We start from the raw sequence: 18,767 nt of genomic DNA, 5'->3' as shown, positions 1-18,767 counted from the left end.
CTCGCGGCCCGCGCCGCCCGCCCGCCGACCGAGCGCCGACGGCCCGGCCCGCGCAGCGCGGCCCAGCCCACCCCGCGCCGCCAGCCAGCCACACAGCCAGCCACGTCGCCCCCGCCCCCTAAGCCGCTGTTGCCATGGCGACGCCGAGCCGAGCCGCGCCGGCCGCTACCGAGGACGCCCGAACCCCCCGGGCGCGGGGGCGGGGGAGCCCCCGGGGGCTGAGGGGGCGGGGCTGTAGAGGGGCGGGGAGCCTCGGGGGGCCTCCGCGTCGGTGGCCTCCTCACCTCTTACAGTAACGAGGTCACAAACCACCACCCACCTGGAGGAGTCCACGCCCCCCTCCCGGTCCTGGATTGCCAAAGCGCCTTCCTCCACCCGCGAGGTCGATGTTCTCAGCCCGGGTAGTACAGATGGGGGAAACTAAGGCTCTGCGAGCAGGCGTCCAGTCCTCTGGGGAATGACTGGCTAGCGCAGCTCCTGGGAGTACCCTGGACCCCTAACCTGGGCGTCTTTCCTTTCGCAGGTGACTGTCACAGGCCCTCGGGGTGGAGCCCTTTGCCTGGAACCGTTGTACCCCAGCAGGGGCAACCACCTTGGGGGCAGGGTGACCTAGTATCTAGCTCAAGGAGAGGCCGAGGGGCTGAAAGGTTTGCTGAGTACCCCCACTGCGTGCTTCAAGATGTGGAGCCAGGTCTGAGGGAAGGCTGGATGTTCTCTAGAGAGACTGCTGCCTGCTGGCCCATTCATGACCCATGGCGGGTAGGGGTCCACTCCTGGGAGGAGTATGACAGACCTCAGCGGGGCCTCCCCATTAGGCCATTTATGCATCTATCAGACTGCGCTGGCCTCTGAGACCGGAGCCTAAGCTGAGCCCAGCCCCCAGAGCTCCGGGTCTAATGGAAGAGACAGGGAGGAGACCAGCGTTCAGTACAGCAGGTTGAACCAGTCTACCCTGGGGTAGATTTGGGGGCTCAAGGGGCCACAGCCTGGGGTGTTCTGGACTTGGTACCCTCAGGCAGTTGGAGGGAGAGGAAAACTGCAGGAAGAGGGATTCCCTGTGGGTGGAGTTGTCTGAGAGGGATTCTGGGGACTCACCCACCCCAGCCTCAATTCCAGGTGATATAAGGATAGAAGGGAATGAGATATTAACTTATTTTAGAGTTAATGTTGTTCACCATCTGAACACCATATTTCATCCGTCACACAATAAAAGGTAGGCTTGGTGGCCCTCTCTGCTCTGGGGGGAGAGTTGGACATTTGCTGTAGTCCACGCCCTTACTGGATCTGTCCATCTCTATGGCCCTGGCACCCAAGACTGATGAGAGTAAATGTTGGTTGTACCCATCATCTCATGTCACCCACACAAACAGAAATGACAGAGAAACATCCCTTTCTGCAAATGAAGAAACCTTGCTCAGAGAGGTGAAATGACTCACCCAAGGACACACAGCTCTCAGACCTGCCTAATGTCAGAGCTTTTCCCATAGGACACCCCTCTTCTGCCCACCCTCTTCAAGCTTTCCCTTTTCCCATCTTTCTGCCCCTACTTTTTCCTCCTCCTCAATCTCTCCCATCCATAGAAGGCTTATCTCTGTGGCCACCTGTCAGAATTCTGCACATCCTTCAAGGCCCAGCTGAAATGCCACCTTATTCAGGCCTTCCCAGGCAGTGGAATCCAAATGCCTCTCACCTCTACAGCTTGGTATTACTCTAATCAGTTGCAGTTTAACTATTATCTCTTAGGGGTTAGGGACTACAGGAGGGACCCTCTTCCAGAGTGGTGACCCACAGACAGGACGAGGCCTAATGCAGAGGGACCACAAATGGTGGTGGGCCAGGGGGACAGCAGGCTCTCTGGGAGACACAGCATGAAGGCAGGGACCTGGACCCCTGAATAAGCTCTGGGCTCTCCCAGCCTTGGCCTCTCGGCAGGTGTTGGGGGAGGAGGGATGCGCCTGGCTAACTTGGATGGGTTCTTCTCTCGCAGGTGTGGTTGTCAAGCAAGTTCCCCCAATGGGCTTGTACTTTTTATTGGTTTTTATTTTCTACACTGATTAAAATTTCACAATTTTTTACACTCTTGTGGTACAAAGAACCACAAAGCATGTCTCACAATTTATGGAGCTCATTATGTAGCAATATGGACGGCTTTATCCTATTCCTGAGTTTAAAAAGAAAAGTTTTCTTCCTTCTAAGAGGTTGAGTGGGACAGTATCACTTCGTCTTCCCCACCCCCACCATCAAGGCTACACTTAATGCTCCTCTGATAAGCATTACCTGTAAGCATCCTTGAAGCCTACTCTGAATGTACCTCCCCAAACTGACCATGACCTTGCGGACTCAAACTCTCTATAATATCATTCATTCACCGTTTGTCAAGAGCCTACGATGTGCTAGGCATAGTGACCAAGACCGACATGAACACTATGAAGTGAGCAGTGTACAGAATAACAAAAGGACAGGGAGCTCACCTGTCCCCCACCTCACCACACATATCTACCATGGAGGACCTTATTTCCCCCAGAGGACCCAGCTCAGGGCTCTACATATGGCAGGCTTAACAAACGCTCATTATCCCAGAAAGCCACAGCTGGAAGGGGACTCAGATCCAAAAGACTGTATTACAAGGGTGAATAATGCCCAGAGAGGGGAAGGTCTTTCCCAAGGTCACACGGCAAGGTTAATCAAAGACCCCGGACTCCAGTTCCCTGCCCTGCTTAGCCTCATAGCTTGCTTACTGACCTCCTTCTTGGGGTGAAGGGACAAGGGTGGCTCCTCACCCAGCCCTGGATGAAGGGAGACGAGCCTTTTCTCCCGTCCCTTCATGGGCAGGTCCCAGGACATGATTTCTGGAGGCAGCTGCAGCCCTGAACTCAGGAAGAGGGAATGACTGGCCTTCAAGTCAGAAAATCTTGTTCTAGACCCAAGTCGACCTTTAGTTAGGGGTGAGGGGCAGTGGGCAAATCACGTCCCTTCTTTCAGTAAAACAGGGTTCTCAATGCTCACTACCGTGGACCCCACTGACAGCCCAGTGGCTGAGAGCTGGGAGCCAGAGGCAAACAAATGGGGCTCAAATCCAGCTCCATAGACCCCTGGCGGTGAGATGGTAGGCAAGGTCCCTCACCTCTCTGTGAACTGGGTGGGGGCTGCAGTGAGGATTAAGTAGGACAGACAAAGCCCTGGATCCCCTCCCCTTCCACACCCCCAGGGCCTGACTTTATCCACCTTCTCCAGGAGGCCCTGACTACATACTCCAGCCCGGCTGATCACACCCCTCAGGCCAGCTGAAGTCCTCTCACACTGCTTGTGTTCAAATCTTAGTTCAGATAAGCTGTGGGAAAATTACTGGACCTCTCTGAGCCTCAGTGTCCCTATCTGTAAAATGGGTTAAGGATGATACCTTCTCTATAGGGTTGTGGGAAGGATTAAATGAGGTAAGCTATCCCCAGTAAAACGGTAAATACTAAGCAACTAAACACAGTAGTTGCCAGCTTTATTATTATTATTATTACCGAGGTTGGGTCTGATACAGCCACCAATTTTTGCCCCAAGGAGGTAGGTGACCACCACAGGTGGGAGTCTGTCTGGGCTCTCTGAGGAGAAAGCAACGTGGCACTGGGGACAGGGCTGGTGTCATGCCTAGTGAATGAATGAATGTGCTTGCAAAAATTATCCTGGAGCCACAGAATATCACTCGGTTTGGTAGTTTTGAACTCTTTTAAACAAGCACTTCTCTTCTAAAGCAACCTCACAGAGACTCCGGAGGTTCAAAGTGCTCGGGCGGGTGGAGCCGCACAGGTGGAGGCCTCTGCTTTCATTCACTGGCGCAGGGTCTGATGTCTAAAGCTCAGCAAGGCGCCTGCACAGTCCTCGGGGGGACCAAGACTGCCCCCTCCCCAGATGGCGCGCTGTGTCTCTGCTAACACAGCCCCATTCCCCTGCGCTTCTCAGGCAGCTGTGCCACTGTGCTTAGGTCAACTAAGGCCCCAGGGACTTTTGCATGAGGCTGCTGCCTGGTGTCACCACCCCCAGCCCTTTGGTGACAGGGTGTGGACAGCCCTTGTAGCCTCTGCCCACGTCCGTGACAGCTCACTGCCCATGCAGATGTCTTCCCTCCCAGCTAATCCACGTCAATAGTCCAAGCCCCTTGGGCTTCCATCCATGTCAATGACCAAAGTGCAAGAAAAGTCCCGAGCGGAGGGCAGAGGCCCATGGGGTCTCTGGCTTGCAGGACCCGCGTTGTCGGCTGCTCCCCAATCCCTGCTCGCTGCCCCCACGCTGACCCCGGCCTCAGTGCTTCTTCTCCAGGAAGTGCTGGGAAGCTTTGTCAAAGGCCTTTCAGAATTCCAGACTCGTAATTTCTCCATTCACCATTTCAATCCATTCCATGTGATGACGATGCTGATAAATTACCAATTTCCATGCTCCTGCTCTGCCAGGTCGCTCTGCCCGGGGCACTCACGGAACACATCTGGAGCCCGAGCAGAGGGGATGCCTAGGAGGACCCGATGCCTCTTATCAGGAATCCTCGTGAGGACACGTGCTTCAGAAGGATGTTTGGGGTTTTCAAGTGGGGAGACAGAGGCTCAGAGAATTTAAGCTACTTGCTGAGAGTGGCAGAGCTGTTAGGTGGTAGAGCTGGGACTGTAACCAGGAGAGTTCTAGCCCCTGAGCAGGCAGGGCAGGGATCCTCTTACACATGCACACATGCCACACACACACACACACACACACACACACACACACACACACACACACACACACGTGTCGAAGGCCAGAACGGAAGTGACTGTTCAGCCCCTCCTCCCCATGCCCCAGGTACCATGCTGGGCCTGGGGGAGAGAAGAAAGAAGGGAAGGTGGGCTTCTCCCTGAGTGCAGGGCTGTCACCTGGGGCTCACAGGTGAGGACCTGGCGGCTCAGGGAGGGGAGACTTGCCCAGTCCCATCCTCACGTGTGCATCACTCCCCATCCAAGAGGCAGCATTTGGGGGGCCATGGGTTTGTATTCCAGCAACACCACTTGGGCACCTGGGAGTCACGTGTCACCACTGGTCTCACCTGAGTGAGACCACCTTCTACCCTGAGGGTAAAGCACTCAGCACCATGCATGGCACATAGTACGTGCTCTACCAGCCCCCGACTCCATCATCTGTTTGGTCCTGCATCCTCAATTCTGTCTTCATCACCTTCTCTCTTTTAACAAACCAACTCTGGGTCACTGCAGACGGGTGGGTGGGCCTGACCTGTGACAGTGCTCAGGGTGAAGGTAGAACCCCATGGCCCTCCCTCGGCCCTGGACCAGCTTCGCCTTTGTGGCCGTTTCTAAGGCCTGCACCCAAACAGATATCCTTCAAAGAAGGAGGCTCTTTTAACAGGCATGTCTCTCAATTTCTTTCTGAGGCTCTGTGCAAATGCCAAAAGCATACCTAAATAAACAGGAAAGGGAGGGGAAGATCCCATCCAGATATCACCGCCTCTCTCAGCCCCAGGAGAGGAGATGTGCGGGGCTCAGAGGCTGGCAGGCAGATCTGACACCTTGGCAGGCTGGTAGGGACACCTCACTCTACCCTGGCAGAGGTTCCAGGAAGGGGCTGAGGGTGGTGAGGAGTCCTATGTTATTCTAAGATAGCAGCATGAGAGCTGGGAGTGCCCAGAGCCGGCAGCCAGGCCAATGCCCACATGATACAGATAAGGCACCCGAGGCCCAGAGGGCAGGGGGACTTTCCCAGAGTCACTGAGCAGGGCAGTGGCAGACCCATGGCAGAACCTAGGTCCCCTTTCTCCTTGCCCAGTGCTCTTTGCAATGCCAGAATGCTTCCAGAACCTCCCAGGCTCCCCATGTTTCCTCTTTCCAGGCCTCAGTCTTCCCATCTGTACTCTGAGGGCCTGGGTTGGGTGATCACCAAGCTCCTTTCCAGTGCTGATATTTGATGATTCTCTAAAGCTAGAGCAGCTGCCTTTCATAGCTGGGCTCTCCCACGTTTGGCACTAACAGTACCAGCAAGTTCTGTGGCTTTGCTCGAATCCTTCAGATGCACAACTCCTCCTGCCCTCTTCCTCTTTCCTGGGGCTCTACCCTCGGCAAGCTGCCAGGCCTCCCTGGCCTCCTCCCCTGGGAGCTACGCACCACCAAATCGGGTCCCAGTTGGGAAATAACTCAGTATCGGTGGAATGTCAGACACTGTGACAGGTGAAAGGTGGGAGGAATTTTAAGCCAGGATCAAGCTGGTGCCTTCCCAGTGGCCACCTACTCACAGGCCACCCTAAGTGCACAGAACCCTCACTAAGCCCATGCCGGCGCTCCTTTGAACATAAGACCTCCACGCTCCACCTTACCCAGAGAAGGTAGCCAGACTCCTCAGATCACACAAAGAGAACCAATTCACTGGCCGTGAGGACTGGGAGGGGGCTGGAGCCTGACACTCAAGGATCACTCTTGCATTAAAATATTGCCCGGATAGCTACACCCACACATATTCACATGGAGAAGTACCCAGGGAGAGAAACACACTCAGGTTCAAGGACATGGATGGTGCACATGTGGGGGAGGGGCATGGCCACAAAGAAATGCATGTATAAACATAACAGGTCTCCCTAGCACCACCAGATACACACACCTAAACACACAGATGCACACTGACCAGCGCACACACAAATACACACATATACAGCCATGAAACGCACAGATAAACATACAAATATACTGAGACAGGCTCACAAACTTACATATATATTCAACGGTCATCAGGTACTCACAGAGTTACGCTGACACCCAGGCCAAACACACCGGCCCACACGCACTCACGTTCACAGCCATGGCAGGAAGGGAGAGTGGCCGAGTAAGCTCAAAGAGCCACAAGCCCACATCTTGGGCCACAGGGGAGAAAAACGGCTCCATGTTGCTGCCGCCACAATTTCACCTGCTCTGTAGGCAGGGCCTCACTTTGTGCCAATCTCTGAGGACGACCTACTTGCTTCTCTCACACCCTGAAAACTGCCTTCACAGCTCCCTAAATGTGTGGTTTCTGGGTGCCTTGAGGCCTGGCAGGTTGTTCTGCAGGGCCTCACCCCTACCCAGGACTGGAGACCCCTGCTCCAAACGTCTCTCCTTCTGCCCATCACCACACCTGAAACACCACCATTTGACACACCTCTTTAGGTCCTAGGATTACCTTGACGTCTAGGAATCCCTGGGTAAAAGGCAAATACCTTTCCTCCCCCTCCCCCAAGAGGCATGGTAGTAGAGGGTTCCACCACTTAATGACTGTGGGCCTCAGGCCAGTGCCCTAACTGTCCGAGCCTGTTTCCTCTTCTATAGAATGGGGACTATAGTAGCTACCTCACAGACTGTTGTAACGAGTCAGTGAGATCATGCATGGAAAGAACTTAGCCTATTTCCCGGTACACAGTAAAAATATTAGCTACTGTCATCATCGCCGTCATCGTCATCGTTTTTATCGCTCAGACTTTGCTCGGTCACCAGGGGACGGCCCAGCCATTAGCCAGAAGGAAGCCGAAGGCAGCAGCTTACAGAAGCAGCTTCTAGACCCAAAGCTCCTGTGATGGAGAAGGGGGCTGGTCAACGGCTCACTCAGGGCGTGTTTCCTGAGCCTCGCCATGTGCTGAGCCCCAAGAAGCGCTAGCTCTCTGCCTTCAGGGGCCCACGGTCCAGCTGGAGAGGCGGCCCAGGCTGTTCCGAGGCACCTGTGGGAGCCTCCTCGCTGCTTTGGCTGTCCGCAACCCTGTCACCCTTCCCTGTTCATTCTCCGAGAGCATCCAGAGGGACACTTGGAAAAACAGATGAGACCCTGCCATGGACCAGCTCCACCCCTGGGCTCCTGGGATGAAGGCCTAGCTCCTTGGTGAGGCCTAAGGCCCCTCATGATTTCCCTCCTGGGCTCCAGCCCCAGTGGCTTTAGCGGCACTTTTGGAACTGCCAGCTCCTCCTGCCACAGGGCCTTGGCCCAGGCTATTGCCACTTCCTAGAACAGAGTCCCCCTTTGCCCGGCGGGCCCTGCACACACTTCAGTCTCTCTTCAGTCTTCTCCTCAGGGGCCTCCCAGATGCCCTCGGATTGGGCCATATCTCCCTGCAGACCTATCACAGTTGTAGTTGTACATGCATTTGTTTCATGCCTTCCTCCCCTACAGGACTGTGGGGGCCATTGCGGCCTGGGTCCCCAGTGCTGGACACCTGGCAGGCATTCCGTAAATACTTCCTAAATGAATAAACAAATAAAAAAGAAAAAGGAGAAAGGCAGAGAATGTGCTCTGGGAGGCCTTTGAAGGGATTCCACTTGGGGTCAATCTGGGTGGACTTGCTGGAGGAGGCAGCTTTTGAAGGCATAATAGAAACACTGAAGGTGAGGCAGCAGGTGGGCTTGCTGAGATCATGTGGGGCAGGGCAGACGTATTAGGATATTCCAGGCAGAATCACAGCACAGGCAAAGATTGTAGAAGTAGGACAGCAGCGGGTCTGGCTGCCCTGGAGGGCCCCGGAGTGATCACAGGTCCCACCGACCTCCAAGTTACACACTCGAGCCCAGGCTCATGACATGGGACATACAACCCCCTCCCCAAAGCAGAGGACACCCAGGTCAAGGGGGCCCATTAGAAACCCTGAGAGTCTAGAGGAGGGAGGAGGGGGCACGCAGTTGGGAAGCAGGTGGGGGTGTGAAGGTGGGAAGGGGAAATGAGGACAAGAGAGAGACCCTCCTGGTACCTGCCAGTGCCCAGGACTGAGTGGCATCAGTTAACAGAAATCAGACACTCATTCCTAAGGTCTCCAGCAGGGATGTGATAACCCAGAGCAGCCAGGGAGTGACTCACTCCCATAAATCCTCTGGCTGGCCAACGCTTGCCTTAGCCTCATAAGCCCACCCCAGAGGTCAGGATGGGCACACACACTTCATCAGCTCTTTAAGCCCTCAGCCAGTCCTGACCTCGGGGCAGGGAGTCCAGCACAAGGGCAACATGGCTAGGGGAAAACCAACTCCATCAGGGAGCCACACCCCTGCAGCAGGCTCTCTACTGTCTCCTTCTGCCGCCCTCTAGGCCCTGTCACTGAGGTCCCGGCACCAGGCCAGTCTTCCCAGGGTGACTCACTGCTTATCCCCCATCATAACAACCCTGTCCTATGCTCTGTGCACTCTGCGTGAATTAACGCTCTCAACAGAGGCTGCCTGGCAGAAGTGGCAAGAAAACCATGCATAGACTCAAGAAATCTGGGTTCAAAACCTAGCTCTGCTATTAACAATAATGAGAACTATTCCAATGTGTTAATAAGAGCAAGCCAGATGTACTTATTAAGCTCCGTCTAAGCTTCAGACACTGTATTAGAGCTTTACATGACTTACATTGTTTAATTCTCAGAACCCAATGTGCAGATGAGAAAATGGAGGTTCAGAGACATTAAGCTACTTGCACAAGGCCACACAGCCAGGAAGTGGCAGAGCTGGGTTCAACCCAGGTGGTCTGCACCGGAGCCCAAGACCTTCCATAATTCCATTACTGCACTATGAGGCTGTGAGCAAGCACCTTAGCCTCTCTGTGACTCAGTTTCCCCATCCGTACAATGAGAGGATTGGTCTAGATGATCTCTAACTCCCTTTCCAGCTTGGGCATGCCATCCTTCCCCTCCTTGGTGACCCTTCGCCGGTGACGACAACAGCTTGCCTGAAGGAAGGGTGCTAACAGTGGGACTTCAGGCCCTGTGCTGGGCCACAGGGAGCTTCTGCTGGGTCAGACTGTGCCACCCTGCCCTCCCAGGCACTTAGCTGGCCGGGGATAGCCCCAGAGCATCAAGGAGGGGAAGAGGAGCTATCCCATCTCTCCCTGGACCAGGAGCCACCAGGGAACACCAGGACCCCAGGGTGCTCCAGCCCCAGAGAACAGTGAACGCTAGCGGCAGGGAGAGGGGAGAGGTGGGCGGCAGCCCCATAAATCCACCTGAGTGAGCAGTGCTTTTAAAAGCCCTTTTCACTGCAGGATACAAAACGCACCGTTTGGGGAGAGGATTTTATAGGCTATTTCTCCTCCTGGGTTGATTTACCGTCTGCAAGCCAGGCTCACCTGGGCGTCCTGCCCCTGAGGGATCATGGAGTGGAGGCAAGGTCAGTTTCAAGGCAAGACAGCGGTGGTCTGGGTGACTTGTGCTGGCCTCCTCCCACGCAGGTGGCCACTCCACCTCAGAGATGCAGTGGGCTCTCAAGAGGAAGGAGGTGGAAACTCACCGCCTCTCCTCACCCCGCCCTCACTCACTGGATGTATTCACTCCCTGCGTCTCTCACAAACCTCCACCCCACAAACCCCTCGGGTGCCTGCGACAGGTGAGGCCCTGCCCCAGTGCCTGGGGCTCAGAGAAATCAGAAACAGTCACCTTGAGAAAGTCACCACGTCCGGTTAAGTCACAGCGTCTAAGTTCTGGAGCCTGGGGAGGGGAAGTCTGTGGCGGAGCACAGGGGAGGGAAGGAGCTCTCGAGGAACGGAAATGGGGAGGAAGTGTGGGCAGAAGGACCAGTCTATACGGATGCCGGGACAGGCCTGGGGGCCTCGATGCCAGCTGGGGAGCTGGATTCCACTCCCTGGCAGCCATCGAAGGCACTGGAGCGGGGCAGTAACAATCATGGCTCATTTTAGATGTTCTTTAAGCAATTCCATGGGAAAAGTTACTCATCCCCATGCAGGGCCTTGTGTCGGAAACAGATGCCATTGCTGCCGCCTCCAAAGAGGGCCTCCTGGCTTTGGAGGGAAACAATTCCCACCCGAAGATTCAGATATAATTATGTCTGCGATCCAACCCAAATGCCACTGGATGTGATAGAGGCAATCACTGCACTTTCATATGGGGGTGGGGTGGGAACAAGGGCCTCCGAGCCCTGCCCCTCACACCCAGTTTCCTGGGTCCCCTAGGAGAGGGGAAGGCCTACAGGGGCCACACAGGGTGGGGTGGGAAGAGGGGAGCAGGTCCCTCCCACCCAGGGTGTCTGCCCTGCACAGACAGCTTCTGACCTGTGCGGGCCAGGCCAGCTGAAGGCAAGGGCAGAACAAGATGAGGTTGAGTGCCAGCTCTGTCCCCGACTGGCTGTGTGGCCTGCCACAACCTCCCCTCTCAGGGCCTCAGTGTTCTCATCTATAAAATGGAAAGAATAACAACACTGGCCGGCAGAGACTGAGCTGCATGTTGTGGGCCAGGCTCTGTGGCACCGTCACTATCTAGGCTCTCGAGCTAAGTGAGCTTCAGCAAGTTCTTCACTCTCCGTCTGCCTTGGTTTTGTCACTTTAAACAAAGTGGGATTTGTGTTATCTGCCTCATGGTATCATGAGATGCTACCCAGTGAGGGCTCAGGAGAGGGCCTGACCCAGCGGACTGTGTAAAACAGGTTTTATGACTGCCTCATCCCTGCCTCCTTGTGCCCTCATGCAGACAGCAAGGAGCTGGCAGAGCCTGGATTCGAACCCAGGTCAGCCGGACTTCGTCAGAGGACAACCGTGATGGAGGGTCTATTGGTCCAGCCTGGCGACCGCAGTGCAGAGACAGTGCCGGCGTACACACTGGGCCCCTCAACCCCTTTCCTCCTGCTGGAAGGCTGCCTCGGCTCCAGATCTTGCCCCCCTCCATGTCCCTGATGAGGGTCCCCTTTCAGAGGTCCCCCAGCTCCCTGGTCAACCCAGCCCAGTCAGCTCAGCCAACAGTGCCAGGCCCAGAGGCCTACAGGCGCTCCTGATGTGAGCTGTTCCCTCTACCCGGCAGTGGGCTCTGCAGCCTGTTTAGCTGGACCCCCATGGCCCCAAGGTCGGGGTGGGGGGCACACAAACCCCTGGGATCTCCACTCTCCTCTGGGAGCTGCCGCCCAGGCAGTCACTTGCTGCCCTCTGCTGCCCCCAACTGGGCAGAAACCACCCTGCACGGACACCTCCAACCTCCATCTGTACTCACCACCTGGGGACTTGGTCTCTGGTCTCTTAGGGACCCCTTCACCCCCTCTAGACCTTCTGGTATCAGAGCCTGGTGTCAGAGCCAAGCCCTAGAAGCTCTGTCAGGGGCAATGTCGTTTGGGGCAGCAGGAAGAGGGGTGCGGTAGGCAGGACCCGAGGCTCTGGGGAAAGGGTGGGGTAGGGTGAGCCCCGTCCACCAGAAAGAGGGGCGGGGCATGAACATTGGCTGCATGCCAGGCACTGAGCCCTCACAGCCGCCCTGTGAGCGAGGGACTCCTGTGCCCATTTACAGATGGGAAAAAGAGAGGCTCAGAGTTGGGGACCTTGCCTGAGGGATCCCACAGAGGGGAGCCATGGGGCTAAGATTCAAATCCTGCCCCATCCCGAGGAGACCTGTAAGAAGAGCCAGTACTGTATCCCCAGGACCCAGGGAGGTGTGAAGAGAGGAAGAAAGACCCCCAAACAGTATCCCACCTGCCAGTCACAGAGCCTGACATTCCACTGTGACTCAAACTTCCAACTGATAAGGTTCCTTTCGTGCACGGAACCTATAACACAGGGACTGGGGAGTCAGCCACTGACACCTTAGTGGGGACTAGTTTATCCAACTCCTTGCCGCCCAACAGGCTTGAGTTCAGGGCCTTACAGGGGTGTCCTAGAGGTACCTCTGCAGGACACTGGGGGGCAGAGACGGGTGGTTGAGGGTGCAGAGGCTGTCCTTGCTCCCCCCTCCATCCTCCCACCCAAGCTGCTCGAGCCAAGCTGGCACCTCCCGAAACAAGGCAGGAGATTCCAGGTCTCCTTGAATTGGTTCCTCCCTCCACCACTGCCCTCACGGACACCTACAAGGACATTCTAAGCTCAGACACTGAGGGCGGGGACGGGGTCCCGACAACCTGCTTGAGAAAAGCAGTTCGCTTGCTCTCCATCCCTCATCCCCCACCCTGGTCCTGGTCTCTGCCCACTTAAGGAGCTCCAGACTCTCCCAGCCGGGTCAGGTATGCTGCTCTGAAGGACACACTGCACACCAGGTCTGCTCCGGCCAGCTCTGGCCCACCCTCAGCTCCCTCTCTGGGGACTCCATACTCCTGCTAATTCAGCCTCCGATCCCGTTTGCTCTACGTGCTGCCATGGGTCTCCTGTCCCTCATGCCGCTTCCCATCTCCTGGCCTTCGCAGGGGCTGTCCTGGCTGCCTGTCCTCTCCCCTTACCTGCCTGGAAATGACTTTGTCAAGCCCCAGCTAAACCCGCCGTATTTTTGCAGGTAGAACCTACGTTTTAACGCTATTTGTGTCAGTGCCCCACACAGGCCCTGAAACAGAGTTGGTGCTGATTAAAAATGTACTAAAAGAAAGAAAAAAGGAAGGCAGAAAAGTGAGGGAGGAAAGTAAGTTAGTTCACACCCACAACAGGACTCGTAGACCAGAGCTTTACTTCCACCTCTGCCGCTCACCGGCTGGGGCACCCCAGGCCAGTTCTTTCTCCCTGAGCCTTGCTTTCCTAATCTGTAAAACTAAGCTGATGAAACCACCTTCATGCTTATTAATGGGACAGGCAGCCTCCCAACCCTACCAAATACCACAGCCTGCCCTCAGTCCCAGGCCTCGGATGCCGGCCTGGCCTCAATTCAGGAGGCGCCAAATAGCCCCTGGCCCCATGCTCCCGCCCTGCAGACCGTTCTGGCCAGCCCTGGCCACCCTGGGCTGTCTGCAACAATGCTCCCATCTCCTACTTTGCTGCTGTGGGAAAGGGGGCCTCTCCCCACAGAAGGCAGACACAGACCAAATGGACACAGACCAAAATGATAGTAATTTTTTTGCCTTTTGGGTTTAAACAGTTTAATAACAATTAGGACCCATGAAAGGCAGGGGAGGAGGAGGGCTGAGGGTCCGGGGCAAGTTCTCCCCACCAACCGTCTCATCTGCAGAACAATGGCCAGACACTGGGTTGGGAGACTCCAGCTCAGGAGGCTCAACAGAGCAAGGGACATCGGCCTCACAGGCAAATTCCTGGTACTACGAGGAGGAAACTGGGGCATCCAATCTGGGGTCCAGCAGGGCACCCAATCTGGGGTCCAGCACTCCTGCCTGCCAGTCTGCCACACTGCACGATTGACATCTCTCCACCAGTCTGTGGGCCACAGACATAGATGTGTCCCATGTAAATGTGCATTTGGGATGGGCAATAGAAGCCTGGAGTGGTAGAGGGAGGCCCAGCACGTATTCCAGGCAAACCTACCTTCTCTGGGCCTCAGTTTCCCCATCTGCGCAGTGACAGAGCAGGCTCTGTGATCTGGAAGTCTGACCAGCTTTTCTGTCCACCATCCCCATGCCCAACAGGAGTCCCCTTAGCCGACAAGGGCTACTAATGGGGGCAGAGAGGCAGACCAGGAGGTGGCAGTGTGCTGATGAGACATCAGGGGCCTCTTTGGGTAGCTGGACCCACACATGTCCATTCCCTTCAGCCCTCTCCTCCCAGGAAGCATGATGGGGGTGGGAAGGACTCAGCTGCAGGGAAATGAGGGCAGGAGGGAGCAAGGCATAAGGGGCACAGGACAGCAATGGAGAGACCTGGGCTCAATTCCAGGCCCTGCTCCAGACATGCTGTGTGACCTTGGGAAAGGACCCTGCCCTCTCTGAGCCTCAGTCCCTCCTCTGGAGAAGGAAGGTTTGGACCAGTTAATTTCCAACAGGCTTTCCACAGTGGTGTTGAGGCGGTCACCCACAGTCCTGCATGTTTGTGGTCATGTACCTGTTTCTGTGTATGTGAGAAAGAAAGACAGCTGAAATGTGGGGAGGGCTTGGGGAAGCCACAGGAGCAGGAAGAGGGGTGAGCAGCTGGGGAAACCTAAGGTCCACATCCCAGAGATCTCCTGCTCACTCCACTCTCACTCATCATCCCCTCTGACTCCTATGTCCTGTAGCGGAAAGTCCAAAGGCCTCACCCACTCACTTCTCTATCTAGGCTCCTCTCCGTCATGTCTTCAACTCATTCAACATCATATCTAATCAAACAGGGCCATTGGCTTGTTCCTATTTTGTTAGATCCCACTCTAACTGGAATACTCTTCTTCCTTTGTTCCTGACAAACTCCTACACATCCCTCAAAGATCCTCCTCTAGGAATTTTTCCCTACCCTCACTAGTGAGAGGTAACTGTCCCTTGTTCTGGGTTCTCACAGCACCCCAGGCACACCTCTGTCACAGCTTCAGGACCACCTAGGGTGCACACAATTGAGCATCCAGTAAAAGTGGGTGGTTGAAAGGAACTGAGACCCGCTTCTAGAAGCATCTGCAATCAACTGGTACTGAGTTTATCTGCAGCATCTGCCAGCCCCCTGGGCCTTCCCCTCCCTGACACTTCTCCTTCTCCAACTCGCAAAAAATAGCCCTGAGACCTAATTTCAGCTAAACCTTCAAACACAACTCTTCACTTTCAACTTCCTGAGGAAGAATCAATTGGCTGTCAAGTTTCCCAGAGCCTCTGCCACCTCCCACACCCAGGCCCGGACAGCTCTCCTCAAGGTCGATGGGAGGGGCCAGGGGCAGAGGAAGGAGGGAGGAAGGAGGGAGGAAGCCCACACCAGGGGAGGTTGGGCCTGGGGAGGGTGGCGGGCTGAGGGGACCGGTAACGGTCACCATCTCCTTAACTCCCAAATCAGACTGAATTCCTCGAACACGTGGTGGCAGGTGAGAGGGGGCAGCCTGCTGCTGCTAAGGGTCCCTGGGCTTCAAGAAGAGGGAGGGGTTCATGCAGAGCCCCTGGACCCAGCCTGACAGTCTGTGCAGATCCAGGCCCCCAGCTCGCTACCTGCCTGCCCTCCCCTACCTCTGACCCTCTCTCGCTTCCAGGATTCCCTGCTTGCTGCAGAGAAGACAGACATGGGTTCGAATCTCAGCCTCGCCATCTCTTTGGAGCCCAAGAGCTGAAGGCGGGAGATGGGTGGGAGGTCCCTTTGGTCACCTGCTCCCAGCTCCTTCCCCATCCTGCCCTCATCCAGGGGCCCCCACAGCTTTCAGGGTGCACCCACTAGGCCTGCTAGCACCCAGTGGCCCCGGGGAACCATTCCCCCACCCCCCAACTCTACCTGTAAGTAGAAGGAAGTTGTGCCAGGTAGGCAAAAGGTTCCATATCTTGCCCAGGTCACAAAGCTGGCATGAGGCTCAGCCCCAGGTCTGTGGACTTTATGGCTCATTCCCTTGTACCGCATCAAAGTGTTTAAGCGCCTACTGTATGCTCAAAACTCAAAGTCACTCCCCCCCTTTTACAGAAGGGTAAACTGAGGCTTTCCCAGGGTCCCATGGTCTCCAAGAGGTAGAGGTGGGAGCAGCACTGAGCCCGATGCCCTGTGGGGTGACTGCAGTCCCAGGCTGACTCACAAAAGGGGTAAAGGCCGCATGTGAGGGTGCAAACAGCCCAGACTCAGAAGCCCTCCCAGCTGAGTGGCGACCTGGTCAAGTCTGGCCCCTCCTGGGCCTCAGTCTGCATGAAGGAGGTGGATAGAGTGAGTGCCACAGACCCCGACGGGATTCTCCATTAAACTACACCACTGCCAAGGGGCACCGCTGTGAGAGGTGGTGACATCTCGTCACCCTGGTTTGAAATGGCGGCGAAGACGACAGTTATTCAAGTACATCCTGTGACATCTCCCCTGCCTCCTCCAGGCAAAACCATGTTCCCTGCGTTCCTTCAGGGGGCTACACAGAGCAGCAGTCAGCGAGCGCATGAGGATCTGGCTTGTGGGAGCACACGGGGGTAAGTGCAAGTTCAGGCTGCAGGGGAGAGGGTGTGCTTCTGGTCCTGCACAGGGTCCGTGTCAAGCCTGTCCCTAAGGCCCAGGTCAGGAGCACCTCTGACCTTCCCCCAAGCACCTGGTCCTCGCCCTCCACCCCAACCCTCCCCAGATCTTTACTGTCCTGGAGCCAAAACAGGAAATGCAATTCAGATGATAATGGTGGATTTCATGGGGTAAGCATCTACCATGGGTCAGACCTGGGCTGGTGTGTACACACACAGGTCCACCAAGTCCTTCAAGGAAGGGCAGTCATTCCCTGCCCTTTACTGATGAGCACACATGGCTCAGACAGGTTGAGTGACTAACGAGGTCACAGAGGTCATGCAAGAGCCGGGATTTGAACCCAGATCCCCACCTCTGAGCTCCCTAGTCCCCCCCCAGCTCTGAGCACCGGCCCAGGATAGAAATTCGACTCACGCCCCTTTCCTTAACTGCTGCACACAGAAAAGGACAAGGTGCCGAGCAAAAGGATACAAAAAATAGATGTCCGGCCATCCTAGTATCCATGCCAGGCTCTGTCACTCAAGAGCTGTGTGACACCAGGCAAACAACTTCACCTCTCTGAGCCACAGTTCCCTCATCTGTGACTGGCAGACACTAATGGTACCTCCCTCGGGGTTGCTGTGAGAAGTGGGTAAAATGACAGCTGAAAACACTTTCCATCCTGCAGACGCTAATCTCATGGGACAGTGAGTTGGGGGCCTGGTGGCTCAGAAGGCTGGCTCTGGCTCTGAGCCACAGGTGGTTTCCATACCAGGAAACATAGTGAAGATGACACTACAGAAAAAAAGCCAAGCCTAGCTGGCAATTAAAGAACTGCAAATTATAGCAACCTCGAGGTGTGATGATACACCTATTAGAGCAGCAAAAGAAAGGGAAGCGGGTAGAAAGTGATGCTGAGGGGGTTCTGGGAGAGTGTGGGGGAAGGGTACCCCTCCTCTGGTTCCAGTCCAGCCAGAGGGGTGCAACACGCTCCTGCACTAGGGTCAGGGAGACCTGAGTCCAAATCTTGGCTGCACCATTATGAGCACTTGGAGCTCGGGCGAGGGACTTCACCTCTCTGGGCCTCAGTTTTCTCATCTGTAAAATGGGGTGATGAAAGTATCAGCTTCAGGGTTGTCTCAAGGTTTAAAAGAGATCGAATAGGTAAGACCGTGAACATAGTACAGGGGGCTACATTATGATTAGTCATCGTTCCCTAAGGCATCCTGAAGGCTCAGCCCTGGTGCCTGTGGCCCTGGGGGTCCAGGAAGGGCAGGACTTGGCCTCTGCGCCAGCTGATTCGATCAGGGTCTCTCAGGTGCCAGCCTCCTGATCCTCCCCACAGCTGGAGACCATCTCCCAAGGGCCCTGGTCTCACCCAGGGAGGTGACCAGGAATCCTTCCTCAGCACAGGTGTCCTCCTTCTCACTGCCTGGAGACTGATCTGACCCAGAGCCTAGGGCTCAGGACTACCTCTTTTATGAGCTTGTTAAAAATGCAGATATCCAGGCTCTGCCCCTGGCCCACTGCACTGAAATCTTGAGGGGGCCCAAGGATCTCATTTTGAGAGCATTTTTATGACACACAGAAAGCAGGAGAATCAGTGGCCCTGGGGAAAGCCCCATCCCCTTAGCTGAGGACTTGAGGCGCCACCTGATCCGGACCTGGCCCATCTTCCCAGCCTCACCTCCTACCCTGACCTCCAGACCCCTCATCTCCAGTCCCACCAAGCATTTCACCATTCCACAAACACATCAATTTCTAGTGTGCTTCCATGCCTGCTTCCATGTTTTTGCAACTGCCATTCCCCTTACCTGGAACTCCCTCTCTGTCGCTGCCTGCCCCATTTCTAAGGAACCCTTCAAGACCCAGCTCAAAGGTGTTCCCAGGGAACACCTTTCCCAGCCCACTCTCACCTCACCTGGAACCCCCATATCACACTGGATGGCAACAGCCAGGCCTGTGCCCTCTCTGTTCCCTCCATCAAAACCTTCTTTCCGGCCTTCCCAGGTGGCGCAGTGGTTGGGAGTCCGCCTGCCGATGCAGGGGACACG

The 18,767-nt window shown here is 55.6% G+C and overlaps 1 protein-coding gene across 1 annotated transcript in view; it reads right to left on the bottom strand.

Moving 5' to 3' along the window:
* DAB2IP (DAB2 interacting protein) overlaps positions 1–18,767 on the bottom strand; it is a 126,564-nt gene that overhangs the window by 82,405 nt on the left and 25,392 nt on the right.

This window comes from Lipotes vexillifer, unplaced genomic scaffold, assembly GCF_000442215.2.
Source record: "Lipotes vexillifer unplaced genomic scaffold, Lipotes_vexillifer_v1.1 scaffold1285, whole genome shotgun sequence".
Lineage (NCBI taxonomy): Eukaryota > Metazoa > Chordata > Mammalia > Artiodactyla > Lipotidae > Lipotes > Lipotes vexillifer.
The sequence above is the reverse complement of the archived record's forward strand: the minus strand, read 5'-3'. Positions and strand labels throughout refer to the sequence as shown.